Source organism: Ambystoma mexicanum, chromosome 9, assembly GCF_040938575.1.
Source record: "Ambystoma mexicanum isolate Mex_15411 chromosome 9, UKY_AmexF1_1, whole genome shotgun sequence".
Taxonomy (NCBI): Eukaryota; Metazoa; Chordata; class Amphibia; order Caudata; family Ambystomatidae; genus Ambystoma; species Ambystoma mexicanum.
Window position 1 is genome coordinate 1247768211 of NC_090931.1, and position 19341 is coordinate 1247787551.

Genomic DNA, 19341 nt, shown 5'->3' on the forward strand with positions numbered 1-19341 from the left:
ATGTCCATGCAAATTATCCAGATGGAAGAGTGGCCATATATCCTGCTGATGTCTGACTTGCATTCTCTCTCAATCAGTAATTTTAGCACATAACTATTAAATGTACTTTCAACACATATTTATTTATAAACGGAGCAATGCTCTTTGGATCACAAAAGAATTGACCATGTCATAGATAAGACATCAGAGTTGATGGGAAGCAGAGAGCTTTTCACAATGGGGTCAGTTTGAGTGACATATTGACCAGGAGTAAATGGAATAGTCACTGGGGACACTACATGGGTGGAAATACATAGATTAAGGACAACCAACATTAGAAATATGCCAGGTGTGTTAGGGATGTGACCATGATGGATGAAGTGCTATAGTGGAGGCAATAGAAAGTGAGGGACATAGGCAGGGTAGAGGGGAGAGGACATTGTTGGCTAGAAGGCAGATGATAGATAGAACTAAGAGGGTAACTCGGAAGTTGGTGGTGCCTTTCCGCAGATAGATTTGTGAACCAGGAGAGGAAATGATAGCTGGCCCTGTTTTGCCTCATCGGCCATCCAGCCTGGTGATGTGATGGTACAAGGAAATGAGGATGCTGGTATAGTAGTCCACTTTAGAGAATACAAATGAAGTAAGGTGAGGGATTGTTAATCTCCCCAAGTATAAGCAAGAGGAACTGGGCCTGAGGAAATACCCTGCACTCAAAATTGGAAGAATCCAACAATGTGACAAATTATGCTCTGTATTAGAAGCTTTCGTAATACAGATGAAGTTATATACAACACAGCATTCTCCAATACTTTCTTGTTGGTCACAGACTCATCACAGGGTTTTGCTGCAGTGTGACATCCCAAAATAATGATCCATTGCACAAACCTAAGGTAGAATGGGATTGGTTAGTGAGGTAGACTACATATGGAACATGTATGGGGTTAGTACCCTTGTTGGTTAAACCATATCTGATGACTCCTCCTGTGACCACCTCCTAAATGTTACAACTACAGGTATGTCAGGTTAGTGTGCTGCCTTGGTACATGGAACAAGGTGTTAGCTAGCACGAATTGGTTAGCAAGGGTCTTCTCAGCCTTGGTGCATTGGAATGTTACCAGCCCATTTGCAAATATTGAAGGTGGTGAGAACAGCCCCAAAGGCGCTGCATGTAACCAACAGGTTACCATCTCCGGTCCTCTAGGCCTTGAGAAACAAGATTAGGCTTTGAACCTGATATTACGTTTGAATCATCTTGCCTTTGATTGGATGGGGATAACAGTCCCCGTCTGGATTGAATTAACAGGCTTTGTCTTTCAGGTTTAAGTCACATATGTAGGGACTGAAAACTTGATTTTCATGCTTACATTTATGAGACTGTTGAGCTTTTCCACATGCAGGTGCCCTGTCTCGTCTGCCAATATGAAACCTCCTCTCCCTCAGTGTGTGCGCCAAGAATATGTGCACTGGCTGGTGTGAGAAGGGTCGTAGGTGACACTGAAGTGTTTAGTTGAAGAAAATTAAGTCATATTGTCAGGTGAAAACAGGACAGGCAGGAGAAGAGATGGCATGGAAAAACAGCACCTTTGTTTTGGTTGTGTTTAACCTGAGAGAGTGCAAAGCCATCCAATATTTAATAGTAAATACACAGTTTGAAATTTTGACAGAAAGATCAGAGGAGAGTTCAGGAAAAGAGAGTGTGTCATCTGCAAAGAGTTGGCATGCAATTCTAAAGGTGTAGATTAGTAACCCAAGATCAGAGGTGTAAGTAAAGAGGAGAGGACCTAATACAGAGCCTTGAGGAACATCAACAGTTAGAGGAGTGAGTTGAGAGATGTTGCTCCAGGAGACAGGGAATTTGTGAGGTGTCAGGTAGTATTCCATCCAGGCAAGTTCTTGATTGCGTATCCCATGAAGAAAGAGGGTATTAAGGAAGTCTGTGTGATTGACAGTGTCAAAGGGAGTGGACAGGTCAAGGAAAATTAGGATGTAGGATAGGTTGGATTTTTTAGCAGAAGAGTCCTATGTGCATGCTCAGATCATCTTAACCATTATGGTTGGGCTCCCTACATAAATATATGCATGGAGAACGGCTGTAGCATCAATCAAACTGGTGCAGAACCCTCTGAAATGTACAGGTCACCAATGTGACTAAGCTGTTATGGGCTGTTCCCAACGTGTGGATTCTAAATAAAGTGCATCCAATGTGTCCTTTGAGTATTTGGGACAAGGAACAAGATTCAGACATATTCACATTGGAGCCTTTTGAGCATTTCAAATGTGTACATGCCACTGTATGGTGGATTTACAAAGTCTGAACCTAGTGCAAATCTGAAAATACCAAAATACCTGCAGCATCTCTTTTGTATACTTGGCCAAATTGTATGAATCACATTTGCTTGTGAGCATCTAAGAAATTCTACATGCATCTGCAGATTTTCTCCAGTCTCAGGCTTGCCAGATTTGGTAAAATGTAGCAGATAAAAATCAGGGATGCTTAAGGATATGTCCTCATTTATTCAAGAGTGCATTGTAAATTATGCACCAGGATCCCTAATTTGAGACTGTAAATCAATGGCCCTCATTCCGAGTATGGAGGTAGTCATGGCGCTATTTGCCCCATGACTACCTCCCATACCGATACCGACTCCGACTTGGTTCAATGGGGATTTACCGGTGTAGTCCGACCTTTGCGGGACCGGTAAGTCCCCATTGAAAAATCCATTTCCCATTCCCATTTGAGCCCCCATAGGGTTCAATGGGAATGGGGAAGTAGCTAATAATAGCAATTTGCGGTACCGTTATTAGATCTGAAGTCCCTTAACGGGTCCCATCCATAACACCTGGTCAGACCAGGCATTAAAGGAGGGACCCGCTAAGGGTCCTCGGAATAGGGCGCAAAGGGTTTACCGGCACCGGTGTCCTTACCGGTGCCGGTAATCCCTTTGCACCCAACTCGGAATGAGGCCCAATGTGTTAAATTGAAACATAAGGAAAACAATAGTTTTCAGATACTGCAAGATAGACCTTCAGCTTGGTGTGTGGTGGTAGGAAAACCTGCAAAGTTTAGCTTGTTAAAGCTAATCTGAAGATGGAGCATCATGTTTTTGAGGAGTGCATGCAAATGTTAATCTTCTCGTTGCATTTCTTATGTCTATTTATATATTTCATTTAATTCTCATGTTTTTCACATTGATTTCCCAGTTGATTAATTATTTCTGGTAGATTATATTTAATTGATAACAACTTGTTAGGTTGAGCTGCATGTTTTTGGTTATTAAGAATTGTGTGTGCTGTAGCATTGAATACTCTTCTGCAGGGTACCCCTGTACAGCCTCTGTGTAGCCTCTGAGCTAATGCACATTATTTGGATCCAGATATGTCAAAATACCATATTGATTTAGCCTCTTGGAGCTTTGCAATATCATCATGTTTCATATATTTGTTATTAAACATGTGGATGGCATTTGTACATGTGCTTATTTACTCTGGAGTAGGCCACATAATCAATCATCCAGTGTCCTTTGCACATTTGTCTGAAACATAAGTTCTGAAAAATCCCCAAAAGTATTCACAGGGTATTCCCCTTCATCCTTAAACAAGGTCATTGAGGTATCTTATCTTGGTTTCTACTCCTATTACAATTTTCTATTTCTGGTGTTCTCTTGCTGGATACATTTTTTTATTTATTTATTAGAATTGAGTAGCGTAGTTGAGTTCTATCTCTGCACTATCTTTACCTTCTTTTGTTCGGTGATTACAGAGAAATAACCACTCGGAGCAGAAACAAGATGTCTTAAACTGAATTTTTTGTTTTCATTACAATAATAAATCAAAGAAATAAAGGTTGTCACCTAAATTACAATGCTGAAGAAGTCACTCACCATACGACACATGAAGGCACAGAGCATGTCTCTAGAAAGTCCCCTGTTGTCTAACTAATGATTTCATTGCAGTTGGCAAATGCATCCAAACATAGAAGAGTAAATATGAATGACCATTGTAGAGAAAAGTCTAAAATATTTCAAAATCCAAACAGAAATTGTTTTTTTTTATTTATCTTTTGTGAAACTATCAATCTAAAGTATAGAATTATGTATATCTAAACACTCCTCCTCCTGAAAAATCAAGATATTTCCCTTGTCAGAAAAATATTTCAAACAAATCTATTTTCTCTGAAACCATTCACAAGTATTGGTAACAGAAAAATAAATCACCAGTTAATTTTTGATTTTGAACTTAATCTGTGGCAATGTGTTTCTAGGTTGGGCATGAGCATGTGCATAATTGTGTAGCTGATGATGGGTTGGATTGTTTCAAAAATGTGCAAAGGCTTGGATTTCTCACACTGTCAGTTTCTTTTGCAACACAGGAACAGCAAGACCTAACTCACTCACTATATTCAAAGATTCAGTTTCAACGTCGCAACTACTCATTTCGATGTCTATTATTAAATACTATATTTCACTTCCTCAGTTGGCTATGGCAGGCACCAATCAAAGGACTTGTCATTCCACATTGGCTCCAATTGTCTAAAAGTACTTAATACAGTCATGGGAGGAAGCTTTTGTAATATGTAAAATCACAGCACACTGTGACATTGTATTTGCAGAAGCCAGTTTCATTAATAATGTATGGCACTCAAGAATGATATGTTAATTTATTACTGATGCATTTTAAAGTGATTATACTTTTATGATAATATTTAATGATCTTAATGTTATATATATGTATGTTTGTGGGTGCTGAACACAAAATAAAGTTGAATTGAATGATTAACTATCATTCTACATTTCAATTTGAGATTTCAAAGGCTACCAGTGATGCAACGTTGCACATACATTGTGCACTTTGATCCCCCTCTCAGTGATAGAGCTTTTGAAAAAGGCTCACAGATTTACATTCTAACAGGGATTTATACATTTTAGAGACAATTGTGTAGATAACGTGGCGTCATGGTACTCACTTTTTGCGTGTCTTTCAAAGGCCATGAACAGGTAGGCACACTGACTAGCAGCAGGCAGCTCCACCAAGTCAGTCCGTTCTTTCAGTCCCTCATAGATAATCTAGTCCTGCTTTGGGAGAAGCTTCAGTATTCAGTCCAATGTGCGGAAAGTAAATTTTTAGTAGATTATCCCATCCGTTACATCCTGTTGGTATCCAATCTCTCTTTCTCCCTCCTGTCAGATGCGCTCTTTTGCTTCTCTGTTCTCAAAAAAGCAGTTTTTGAGCTTATATATCCAGCAAAAACCACCCACACAACATCATGTGACAAAGCATTTTGGATTAGGCAGAGCTTGTGATAGTTTTCTTTCACCTTCTCACACCTATCAGGGTCCTCCTCCGTGGTTCTATTGGCTCTTTGCATTTTTATGGGCATGGGTCAGCCATTAACTAGCCCTCTAGTTTGGATTAAAATAAATGTTGAATTAGAATTAGCACTTGTATAATATTTTGTTAAGCACTCATTGCTGATAATGGCATACTCATATTCATAAGAATATTCTGAATCCAGAGAAATCATGTGCTTCTGCCACTTCATACATGATGTATGATGACTAAAATAAACATGTGTGTGTATATATATATATATATATATATATTACATGGACGCGGTAGCGTCCGTGTAGTTATGGTTAAGTTGGTGTTTCCATAGGAAGAGCATTTTTTGGGTGGCTTATAACTTCGCTCCCTCTGGACGAATCCTCACCAAACTTTGTATATGGCCCACTCTGAATTTCTTTGCAAAGTTTGGTGAGGATTCGTCCAGGGGGGAAAAGTTATAGGGGGGGGTCCCTAAACTTTTTTTTTTCTATAGACATAATGGGAAAAAACTTTGCGCACGGCCACAGGCCAAACCGCTGGAAGGATTTACACCAAATTTGCGGCAGGAGCGGGGGCTTGGTCCCGAAAGCATGCTTTTGCAAATTTGGTGTAAATCCGTCCAGTAGTTTTTTATAAAATGACCAAAACGTAAGGCAAAAAAATTAGTGATATCTGTGTTCGCTTCGCGGACGGACTTCCCTGTTCACTCCGCGGACAGCACCCCGATTGGCCCATGGCCTTGTGTCATGTCCACGGACATGCGACGTGTTCGCTGATTGGACGGCGAGGGGCGTGGAGCGCGTCAGATTTTCTGTGGCGCCCGCCATCTTGTATTCGCCGTCGACCGCGTACAGCGCGGTGAAACGTGGATACAAAATTGTATTTAGTGCCGTGTGTTGGTGTGTAACAGTGTTTGGGGAGGGTGGAGGAGTATGAGATAGGTTCAATGTTTTTTTTTATGTGCTAGACATTTTTGTTGCGTTCGATTTGTCGGCGGAGAACACGGCTGTTCTGACATTTTGTAAATAAACTAAATGGTGGGGTGTTTAGAGGACGGAGTTTGTGTCATTTTTGTTCGCAAGGAAAGTAAAAATGAGCTATGAACACTCGCGGTGTACTTAATTGTTCGTAAATGCACAAACTGGGGGTGTCCTCAGGACGCTGTCCGTATTGTAATCTGTCTAGTTGAATGTGTTCTAAGAACACTCGCAGTGTCCCGAAATGGTTGCAATTACACAAAATGGGGGTGTTCTGAGAACGTTGTTTGTATTGTTCGTTGTCAGGGTGAAAGTGTTTTAAGCCCACTCCTTTTGTCCGCTAATAGTACAATTTCCTATGGGCGTCAACCGACTTTTTGTCCACCAAAGAAGCGATAAATCCGGCTGGTGTGCGCCGACATTATGTGATAATCCTATGACTGGCGCTATTGACCTGGCTGACTTACTTTTGCGACACTAAATCATATCTCCCGCCCCTAAGCCTGATATTATCAAAGCATTCATATTCCCCGCCACTCTCCGTGACGTTACAGGGTGCGTCATCAAACGCGCCCAGTCTTCTCCAGTCCTAAGTGACTTTACACAGAACCCGGAAGACAACACATATTATGTCACAACACAGCGCGTCACAATTCGGAATATGAAACAGTGATTTAAAAGCAAACAGCAAGATTGTAAATTTTGTAAAGTACATTTATTTCACATGAAATGTTTAGTGAATATTCAGCGATTTGCTATTGTCTCTGCTGTCGATCAGCAAAAGTTTATTTTGAGCCACGCGTTGTTCCTTTGCGGTAGATAGGCTGTTGGTTTATGATAAAAGCAGTAAATGGTCGCTCTGATAATCGGAAGGTTGCTCCAACAACGAGCCATTAGACCACCCTATTGGTTGGTATGTTGTTTGTAGCCGCTAGTACTGCGTAAGGGCATATTGGTCCTTGGCGATTGTCCCATAAAATGGTGAGGGTCATGAAGTTGCATATTTATAGACCTGCACCTGGCAGTTGAAGACCCCATCCGCTGGAGTCTGTAAATCATGACATAGGCAAAATGGGGCCACATACCTGTTTTAAAAAACATAAACTAGTCTCACCAGCCGATCTTCATTACAAATCATCATTTTATTTATTAGGGCGTGAAACTATTTGCTATTGAAGATAGTGCAACGGAGTATGTTAATAATAAAATAATAATATTTTCCCATTCATAAAGTGCTAAGAACCGTGAGGTATCTAAGTGGTGCTTATTATTAACCACAGTGTGTGGTGCTCATTTATCGACCACGGAAGGATGAAAGGCTGAGTTTGGCCTTGCCGGGATTCGAACTTGCGTTAGCAAGCTGTGCACGGATGTCAAAGCGATCATTGTACTCGCTGTGCCACTTGACAGGCTACAGTGAAGTGGCACAGCGAGTAGAGCGCTTGACCGCCTATAGACCGGTTAAATTATTTCTATTAACCCACCCTGTGTCATCTGGCTTTTTCAGAGCCTTCTAAACGACAGGGGATCAATTTGGCGGTGATAGTGCGAGGTAGAAAACATTATGCCACTTTCAACGAACAAGTTCAACTTGAGCGGTCTTTAATGCTACGCTATTGTAATTATATTTGGTATAAAATAATCTAAAGGGTTACTTACAGTACAATTGCAATTTCCATTGTCTACGAGTAGTGCAGTCCCAAAATACGACTCTGCATGTGCGAACGATCTTTCGCATAGTGATATAATATAGAAAAGTGGTTTCGTTTCAGAAATTTCATCCTTAACTTCTCTTATGTTTTAGCAACACTCCTTCAAGAGAAGTCTTTCATCACAATCTCTGTCTGTCAAGGTCAAAACACAATACAACCTTATAGTCTGCTTCGTGAGCCTCTCCGGGGCCCGAGAAAAAAATGGAAGCAGCTGACCTTCACTGTGAACGAGCATAAATTCTTACTTTGCAACATTCTGTGTAAAGTCATCTGTGAGAAGTTGGTTTTTGCACGCCATGTTTGTATATTGTTTGCGTGATATTAAAAAAAGATTGTTTAAGGGACGTTATGGTTCTAAGTACAGCCGAAAGACCCCTGAAAATCGCAAGTTATGGTAAGCTATGAAAAATAACTTGCGCCACCACCGTGCACTGCTAAGACTAACACCCAGGACATCAAAGATGACATCGCAAATGTCATTGATGAAATCACTGATGACATCACATGTGTATGTACTTTTCATGGAATTTGTGTACTAGGGATTTTTATTATAATGTTGCGAAAAAAGTGTCAAGGATATTGCAATAAATATCATACCGTTATTAGTGCTTTGAACGATGCATTGATATAAATAGCATTGTATTATGGGATTCTATCTAGTATACTGAGCTACTAATGGAGAAACATAGCATCGTGTGCAGAGTACAATATGAAAGTATAATATTTGTAATGTTAATATGTTGAATAATGAAATGATAATTGTCCTGAAATGTTCAAAAATTCACAAAATGGGGGTGTTCTGAGGACGTTATTCGTATTCTGTGATAGCTTAGCTGTATGCAATGAGGGAATGGCACAGAGAGTAAAGTGGACGCCGTCCGCGGACACCGCGGCTGTTCGTGGACAGGGCGTGCTACATCCGGGTTTTTCCAGGAAATCCAACATGGAAAGAAGACTGTACGGATCAGCCAATCAGATGTCGAGGTTGTGGATTTGTGTTGAAAGAGACTGTGTGTAGTGAAGATGGCAGAAGTGGAGAAAGTCAGGGTGTTGGTGCTCGGAGATAAGTTTGTGCATGATTTACAACAGTACGCTCAATGCAGGCATGTTGCAAAGAACTTTGATGTGAAAGGAGTGGAGGTGGTGTGGAGCACTGTGCCTGATTGCAATGTAGAGGGAATTGTACAAGTTTGTGAGGATATGGCCACGATGAACAGTCCGCATGTGGTAGTTTTGCACTATGGTGCTTTCCATTTGGGCAACGTCAGTGCCCCTACTTTGTTGGCTGATTTGGAATGCTTGGTTCAAGCCGTAATGAAGATCCTTCCAAATGCGAAAGTATTTTTTTCTGGATTACTACCTAGGGCAATATGGGACAATAGTTCAGTTTTTTGTCCTCAGCAAAACATTGCTAGGTGTGTCATCAACCGAGGCACGTGTGCCTTCATGCTTAGAGCTGGTATGTTCTTCTGTATAATGAGAATATTGATGCCAGTAATGCTGTTAATTTTAAAGAACATGGCATTTCTTTATCTTTTACGGGAAATGCCTTTCTATTTTGGAATGTAAGGGTTGCTTTGGAGAAGGTTATGTGAAGATTTTAGGAGTAAAGTAAGAAAAAAAAACAAGAAAAAAAATACAAAATAACAGGTGTCTGTCAAGCATCTGTAAAAAAAAAATAAAAAAAAAACGGCTCTTTTCAGAGCCAACTTCAAAGGAGAAATGGGGCACACTATTTAAATTTACATTCACCATGCTCAGATTTTCAATATGTCCACGGACATGTCGGTAGTCCGCGGACATGAAAATCACTACGAGGGGGTTAGTATGTTCTATGTTACATGTATATGAAGTCAGGGATATTATGGTTAAGTTGTGCTACTAAAAACCTATGAAATACAGTGAAAAAACTTTGTTAAAGGGACGTTATGGTTAAGTTGCGCTACTAAAAACCTATGAAATTCAGTAAAAAAACTTTGTTAAAGGGAGGTTATGGTTAAGTTGCGCTACTAAAAACCTATGAAATTCAGTGAAAAAACTTTGTTAAAGGGACGTTATGGTTCAAAGTAAAACCGAAAAACCCCTGAAATTCGGCAGTTATGGTAACATAAGCAACCATAACTCGCGCCACCGTGCACTGCTAACACTAACACCCAGGACATCAAAGATGACATCACAAAAGTCATTGATGACATCACTGATGACATCACATGTGCATTTACTTTTCAGAAAAACTCTGTACAAGGGATTCTTATAATGCTGACCAAAAACTGTCAAGGATCATTGGGATATATATCATGAGCTAATTAATGAAACTTTATGACTTGCCCAAATGAATTGTCCTACTTTCACATTTTAGGTGAAAGGATTTTTTTTTAAACCTTTTTAAACCCACCATCACTTTCTTGGTGTTGTGATTGTATCTGTACCCTCAAACTCTAGTGGTTGATATTGCTCCTCCACTATATAATTGCTTGTACCTTTTTTATAATAAGCTCAAATATTATGCCATGCACTTGCACTTCATGATTACCTAACCTTCTTCAACTAGGCTATGCTGCTAGAGTGATACGCTTATGACCTCATGCCTTTGCACTTTATACAGTAGTATGCTACATGCTTTCATTTTAAAGGTTGCATTCACTGATTGATAAACTTTCAATGAATAGTGCACTTGCACTTTATGATCATTCAACCTTTCTAACTAGGCCATGTTGCTAGAGTGACAGGTTTACGATCCACTGCACTTGCACTTTATATTGTAATTTACTACATGTTTTATTATTGAGACTGTATTCAATAGATTATTTTTTAAATCCTCAATGATATGCTTATGTTAACCTGGTTGACTAGGCTACTTGGTTAGAATGATATGCTTATGGCCTAATGCACTTGCACTTTATATTGTAGTTTGCTATATGTTTTTATCTGGAAGGTTGCATACAGGTTTGTCCGAGCTGTGTTCTTATCATGTACTATATATTATATACTACCATGGTTAGCGAAGATATGCACTTGCATTTCATACTTCTATATTTTTGTATTTATATTTGGTAGCTATTGGCACGATTAGCCTTCAAGCTTCCATAGGAAGATATTTGTACTTTATGTCACAGCTGCGGTCTTTATATGAATTTTAATTTTTGCTTATGTGTACTAATTTCTGTACAGCAAATGTTATTGACAATCATTATATTGCCTGCTCCTTTCATTTATTCACCTTACATTTCCACATTTTTTATGTGGGCTTTTAACATGCTTTGCATTTTACTGCTGTGTCTAAACTTGCACTCTTTATGGTTAATGCAGCTTTTGACCACATTCTAAAATGGCCGCCATGGTATCATGCAAGGTTGTGAGCTTAGGTTTGTTGGCAACATGGAAGAAGGACCAATCTGCAATATCTACCTTCATTTTCTACACGTCCTCCTAACGTGATCAAGCGCTCAGGGAAGCGCGAAATGCGTCGTTAAGGACACTGTCTAGGCATCCTGTATTGCTTGCTGTGTGTTTTTGCCTTGTATTTTTTACCTCCTATTAAACTCGGTTTTTCCTCTTAACTGGGTTCGAGTTTTTCTCATTTTGTTGGGATTTATAGACCTCATGCATGGAGTGCAGGTTTTTTCCATCCTCCATGTGTTAATATATATATATATATATATATATATATATATATATATATATATATATATATATATATATATATATGTAAACACATGGAGGATAGAAAAAACCTGCACTCCATGCAGGAGGTCAGTGAATCCCAACAAATGAAAAAAAAACTCGAATCCAGATAAGTGGAAAAGTCGAGTTTAATGAATGGTAAAAAATACAAAATAAATGGCAAAAACACACAGCAAGCGATACAGGACGCCTAGGCAGTGTCCTTAACGACGCGTTTCGCGCTTCCCTGAGCGCTTGATCACGTTAGGAGGACGTGTTGAAAATGAAAGTTAATATTGTAAACTGGTCCTTCTTCCATGTTGCCAACCAACCTAAGCTCACAACCTTGCATGAAACCATAGCGGCCATTTTAGAGTGTGGTCAAGAAGCTGCTTTAACCATAGAGAGTGCAAGTTTAGATACAACAGTAAAATACAGAGCACATTAAAATCCCACACTATAAATGCTGAAACGGAAAGTTGATAAAAAGACAAGTCAGACAATACAGTGGATGTCAAAACACGTTGCTGTACAAGAATTAGTACACATGAGCAAAAATTAGAATTAATAAAGAGTCCGTAGCTGTGACATGGTACAAATATTTTACTATAAGCGCTTAAAAGCTAATCATGCGAGTGGCAGGCAAGTCTAAATACATAAATGTGTAAGGATGAAATGCAAGTGCATATCTTCGCTAACCATGGCAGTATGTAATATATGCTCCCAAAGTAGAAAACAGCTTGGACAAACCTATATGTAACTTGCACGATAAAACCATATAGCAAACTGCAATATAAAGTGCTAGTGCATTGGTCCGTAAACGTAACACATTAACCATGTAGCCTAATCAACAAGGTAGGCATAAACAATTCATGGGGGATTTAAGAACAGTCAGTGAATGCATGCTCAGTAATGAAACATGTAGCAAGCTGCAATTTAAAGTGCAAGTGCAATAGATCGTTAACATATCACTCTAGCAGCATAACCTAATCTAAAAAGGTTAAGTAGTCATAAAGTGCAAGTGCATTATTCATTGAGGATTTAGCAATCAATGAATACAACCTTTAGAATAAAAGCATGTTGTAAACTGCTATATAAAGTGCAAAGGCATGTCACTCTAGCAGCATAGCCTAGTTGAAGAAGGTTAAGTAATCATACAGTGCAAGTGCATGACACAATATTGGAGCTTATTATGGAAAAAGTACAAGCAATCATACCATGGAGGAACAAAATCGACCACCAAACTTTCACAGTACAGATATAATCATGTACTCACTAACTTCAGACCCCCTAAACACAAAAGAAAAATTTAGGGAAGACAGCCAAAATTCACCAACTAAACGATGGAAAGAGTTGGATGACATAAAAAATAAGAGTAAAATCAATAAACAATTCCAGGCCAGGTCAAAAAAACATTTTTACAAATAAGTCCAAACGAGAAGAGAGCAGGAAGCAGTGTGCAAATAGCAAAAGACCAAGATCAAATAAAACTGAGCAATAGAAGAATAAAAGGGGGAGATTTGTGCAAATGCATAAAGGAACAAAATAATTAAAATAATTAAGTTCCCACAAAAGTATATAACTCCTCATCCACATTGTGCCCGTTAGGATATTTAGAATCAAAGTCCAAAATAAACCTGGTTTCAAGCTGTCTCAGTTTTAGAGTGCGATCACCACCCCTTGGGTCAATCGGTACATGAGCGACAGCAAAAAATGTAAGTAAATGGACATCACTGTCATGTTGCTGCCTAAAATGTTTGGCCATGGGGTACGTGGGGTCAAAGTTCTTAATAGCTCTGAGATGCTGTAGGATGCGGAGCTTAAGAACACACGTGGTGGATCCCACGTACCATTTCCGGCAGGGACAGGCTAAAACATAAACCACAAACGGGGTCTCACAGTTGATAGAATGTTTCAGCTTAAATTCAATGCCCGTAATAGGATGTAAAAAGGATTTACAAATAGTTACATGAGGGCAGGCTTTGCATTTTTGGCACTTTGTAAAACCCTTAGGTAAACCAGGTAACCAATTGGTCCTGATGGAATTTTTCTGGACCGGGGGCAAAAAGCTGGAAACCAGTCTGTCCTTTAATGAAGGTGCCTGTTTGTAAGTTAACGTGGGGCATTTGGGGAGTGAAGGACCAATATCTTTGTCCAGCCTGAGGATGTGCCAGTGTTTAACAATAATCTTACGGACATCACATGAGGCCTTATTAAAAGTAACAATAAGGCGAGGATCATCCTGGTCCTTATTTTTACTCCTGCTAGCAGAGCCATGTAATAACATTTCTCTTGAGAGTGACCGCGCTTTTAAAAAGGCCATCTCAATGATCTTTTTTTGGTACCCTTGAAGTAAAAAATCGGCTGCAGCCACCTTGCAACAGTGATCAAATTCCTCAATATCGGTGCAGTTGCGCCGAAAGCGAATAAATTCGCCATAGGGGATGCTGTTTTTACAGGAGAGCGGATGACAGCTCGTGGCATGGAGTGGCAGACCAGTGTTGGTGGGTTTTTTATGTAGGGAAGTATGGATGCCTAAATTGTCCAATCTTACATTAACATCCAAATAAACGATGTGAGTAAAACTGTGGCATTCAGTGAATCTCAAATTCACATCATTGGTGTTAATGCTGTTCACAAAACAAGCCCACTCGTTCTCATTTATATATATATATATTATATGGTGGTGATATATACTTAAGTTTAGCCAGACTTCCAATACAAACCTTTCATAATTATTTTGTTAATAGCTTTTAATTTGAGTAACGTATTTGGCAGAAATTTCAAAAAGTGGTTAAGGACTTGTGCCCGCCCCCCCTGGACTGCATTGCTTTGTAAAGATTTGATTTAAAAAAAAGTTTCAAAAAGTGCGGCCCACTTCCCATTGATTTTACCATATGCAAAAAAGGTCAATGTTTGCCAAAGCGCTGGACGGATTTGGATCAGGTTCAAAACAACTTGGGCACGAAGCGTTGACTCGTGATCCATGCGTCGTTTTGGGTTATTTGGTCCAGCAGTTATCTGAATATTTGAAGTGTGAACCCCTTTTCAAAAATGATAGCCATATCTTGGGTATTTATCCGATAACAGGAATTTTTAGAAATGAAACGACTGTCATCTTGTTTTTCTCTCGATGGGAGAGATAACCGTGGTTACAGCTGAGGATAATGGGAAAAGAAAAGTAGTTAAAAAGGCATTTGCAGGTTAAAATAATTGTGCATGACATTAGTCTACGAGTGGGGAGGTTGCTGAAGGACACCAGTAAAATGTGGAAGTTTGCCACACAAAACTTTCTGTATTCATGTCTATATCCTTGAATAGCCGGCATCTGAAAGCAAACTGCGTCACAAAAACAGTGTGTATTGTGGGTGGAAAGGGATAGGGCCGGGGAGGTGATGAGGTCTTCTGGGGAGTAGGGGGAGTTGGCACAGATGAGGGGGGCACTTGCTGAGGGCCTGGGGGGCATTTTGCTTTTATCATCCGTTTTCCCAATATTACCAGCTATAATTGAGGCTATGAAGGACTACAGATATTCACATGTAAGAGTAGTTACGTGCCAGAAGCTATACATTTTGAGGTGTTCTTTTTTAAAGTTATTTTTAAAGGTATAGTGAAGTTGGGTATAAATAATCACTGGCCATGGCTAATGGTCAGTGACACAGTGGGTATTTGGGAGTCTTATCTATTTTGGCTGTTTGTTTTCAGACTTTCTTACATGTGAGACTGTGGAGAAAAACAGAAGAAAATTGTTTGGAAAAATTAATAGAAAAAGGAGCCACCCTACTAGTTTTAAATGCCCATACACTCTGTTAGCCCGTGTGTTGTCACCCATGCTATTTGATCTTGTGTATTTTATCTCGTGTAATTGTATCCCCACCTAATTTACTGTCATGTATTATACCGTGCTCTCTTTATATTCATCCACCTTACATAGATGTTGTGATGTGGGCCATCACCAGTGTCAGGTGATGACCCACTAGTGTGCAAAAATACAAGGATCCCCAACCCAGGCACGGGGAGTGATTCCCCCAATGAATGGCATGCGTCTGTGTCATTCCGGCCCAATCCCCCATCTGATGCCATCAAGCCGATTTTGACCCTGCCCGCACTACAAAGATCATCATGGACACCAGCCCTGTCGGGCTAGGGAGGTGCTCCTGCAGGTCAATGATCAAATAGTGGGGCAACCAGTAGCCTATGCCAGCAAAACTCACTCCGACACTGAATGCTTCTACAATCAGATCAAACGGGCAGCGCTAGTGGTCTTGTGGGGCTGCAAACACTTTCATCTCTACATATTTGGACACCAAGTAGCAGTCTACATTGACCATAAGCCCTTTGTCTCAATCATGATGGAGTCAGCCTATTGAGCCTGAATCTTCTGGAATGATGGCTCCTCCAACTGCAATGTATGGAGTCACCTTCTGATTCAAGGCCGGGGTGGGCAACACTGCAGACTATCTCTCATGACACCCTACGGTCGAGGGCAGCCCAGCTGCATGTGAGGAGGAAGGAACCAGCACCAAGTATTTGTTGCCATGATAATGAGAGCATCAATCCCCAATGCGCTGTCTCTGGATGACATCACTAAAGACACCAGGTGCGACTCGGGTCTCCAAGATCTCATGGGCCAGCTACAGGCCAGCCAGTGAAAGTCTTCCTATCAGCAACCTAGCACTGCATGGCCGTGGCCCAGGCATTTCTGCTGGGTCTGTAGAGGGTTCGGCCAGAGCTATCCGTGGGACATGAAGGGGTCCTGCTGCGGGGGACTCAGCTGTTCATCCCACCAGCACTGCAGGAGAAAATTCTTGCATTGGCTCACATCGGACACCAGGTGCCAGCAAGACCAAAGCTCGACTCCATAAAAAGTTGTTGTTCCCTGACATGGAACAGAAGAAGGATGAAGCCCTGGCCAGTTACACCTTGTGGACAGCATCAAGAATGGTGGTGAATGAGCCACCAATTGAGTCACTGGTAAGGGCTATGGTAAAGCGTTGAGTGTGCCCTTTTGCTCCGCACTGCGGTCTCAGTACTTCATGGTGGTGATTGATGAATTCTCAAGATACTCTTTCATTTAGTTTGTCAAATCAACTCAGCAGCCACCAAGGTCATTCTGATCCTCAAGCACCTCTTTGTGGCCAACAGAATTCCTGATGCCATACCATTGGACAACAGGCTGCCCTTCTAGGGAGCACAGTTAGAGAAATTCCAGAGATTCTATGGTGTCGCCCACAAAGGCATCAACCTTTGCTGGCTCGGAGCCAACAGGGATGTGGAGAGATTCATGAGGACTCTCAAAAAGGCATTCCGGATTGCAGTTGAAAAGGGGCAGCCCATCGACAAGGCCTTCACTTCATTTGTGATGGTGTACCAGACAAGGCCACACATCCATGGGAAATGTAACCAGCCAGAGCCCTCTTAGTTTGTACGTTTGCTTCCCTTATTCCTGAACACCAGTCCCAGAGAATGTCAGAACCGGATCTGGCGAGGTGGAGGGAACAGCAGAAGCAGGCCAACAGGAGAAAGTGTATCAGAGTAAGTCTGGGAAGCAGCCCGGTGGGTGGGGGTGATTCAGTGTTGGTTAGAACAAGGACACCCATCCACAAGTTGTGCCTTCCATATAAGACTGCATCTTGGACAGTAGTCAGGAGAAAAGGGTTGATAGTCAGCACACAGGGAGGATGTAAATCAGTGACATGGAATTCCAGTTGGTCTCGACAGGTGCAACTGTCTCCAATGTTGCATGAGGAGGGGGACCCTGATGAGGACTCTGATGACCCCCCGCGAAGAGGTGGAAGGGCTGCCCGTCAGGCCTGATGGACACCAAACTGATATGATATGATATGGCATTTATAACGCGCCTATACAGAAGTCTTTCAAGTGGCCTGAGCCAGAGGGCCAGGAAGGCAACCCCGGGGTACAGGACAGAAGATACCCCCAGCAGGTAGAGCAGCGACTCCCTGAAAAGCTCAGACTATGAACTGAAGTAACGCATCGTGCGTACTCCATGATATATCCTTTAACTGTTGTTGTGCTTCCTCGAACTGTTGTTGTTTCACAGTTGTTTAGGGGGGGTTTTGATGGGATGTTGTGAAATTTGCCATCAACAGTGTGAGGTGATGACCCACGTGTGTTCAGATATAAAAGGAGTACCCGTCCAGTCATGGGCAGGGATTCCTCAAACAAATAGCATACATCTCTGTGTCATTCCTGTGGCCCCTGAGCATGCAACAATAAGTGCATGAGCAGTGTTTTACTCTATTGATCTTTGAACTTCTGTTATTGGTTAGGTGAACTCCACCATGTATATAGATATTGGACATGTAGAATTGCATGTTGTTGTTTGAAATCCATAATTGGTTGTGGCCTCTCATGAATGCTGAAACTACCTTGTTAACATTTCTCTGTGATCTTTCAATGTCCCCATTACATTTGGTGGTCCATCGCCATTGTTGCATCTAAGTCAGATTTGGAAAATATAAAGATTGTGTGAGGAAAAAGTACCATTAGTTTTTCCAAGTCTTGTTTCATCATTACAAAAATGGAACACACCTCATACATACCCTAAATCATTGCCTCCAAAGTTAATTAGTATGATATCTGGGTATCCTGTACTTTTCAGACTGAATAATTTTGGAAAAACCTGGGACCAACACATTCTGCACAATCCAAACCATTTAATTTTAAAATCTCTCAAACAAAGGTCCATGTTAATATTTAGTTTCTCTCAAAAGGCCAGTAACCAAAACAGCCACACAGTTTTAAAACCAGTCATGATATCTGCAGTATTTCTCTATTTCCAGGAAAATGATTCTTAGCTTGACTTTCTAGTAATTTCGAAGAATGGGGTATGTACGCTGTGTGTGTTTTGGTGTTTGCAATTGATTGTTGTTACTGTTGCAATTCTGTGTTTGTCTGTGATAGGTTACTCTCATAATTTGTCAGCCATTTTTGTATTTTGATTAGTAAATATAGTCCTCTTTTTGTGATTTTGATTTTGGAAAGTATGAAAGCTAACACATTATGTAGTTTTGTTCTTATAATTGTAGAACTCTCTATGCACTGTACTCTCATTGTTTGTGCCCAACCCATGTCCAACCTGTTTTTGAACTTTATCCACCCTACATAACCACAATCTCATGTATTCTAACTACTATACATACTTTATCATCATCCACTTTAAATAAGTTCATGAGCAGTCATTTATTGTGTTGACACCTTTTAAGGACCATTTTATCACTACTCTCTATTTGGTCACTTATATTTCAAACTCAGATTTTTTTTTAAAGAATTCTTATAGGCATGGCTGTACAAAAAAGGGGAGTGATTGGTGTATTGAGGATTGCGTCTAGCAACAACAATGACTGGAGTGTTTACCCGCAGCTGTTCAGCATCCACATGGTGAGCAGCATTGCTATGCATGGGTAAACGTGGCACCCTGTGCAGTGACAGCTATATTTTGGCAAATGAAACATCATGTGTTTGTGGACATGTGGTAGCTCTGGCTGTCAGACATTTTGGCTGGAGTAGCATCATAGATGCGTTGAGTGTTTTGGGGGTTTGAGAGAGACCGGGGGAGTGGAGGAGGACCATGGGGAGTGGGTGTGGCTGGTAGACATGTCAGGCACAGTTGGTTTGAGTTTGAGTTTGGGGGAGTGGAAATAAATGTTTGCATTCATAGTTTT

At 40.7% G+C, this 19341-nt stretch overlaps 1 protein-coding gene across 2 annotated transcripts in view; it reads left to right on the plus strand.

Annotated features, from left to right (window-relative positions):
* DPP10 (dipeptidyl peptidase like 10) overlaps positions 1-19341 on the plus strand; it is a 1813461-nt gene that overhangs the window by 439077 nt on the left and 1355043 nt on the right. The gene's annotated exons all lie outside the window — the stretch shown is intronic.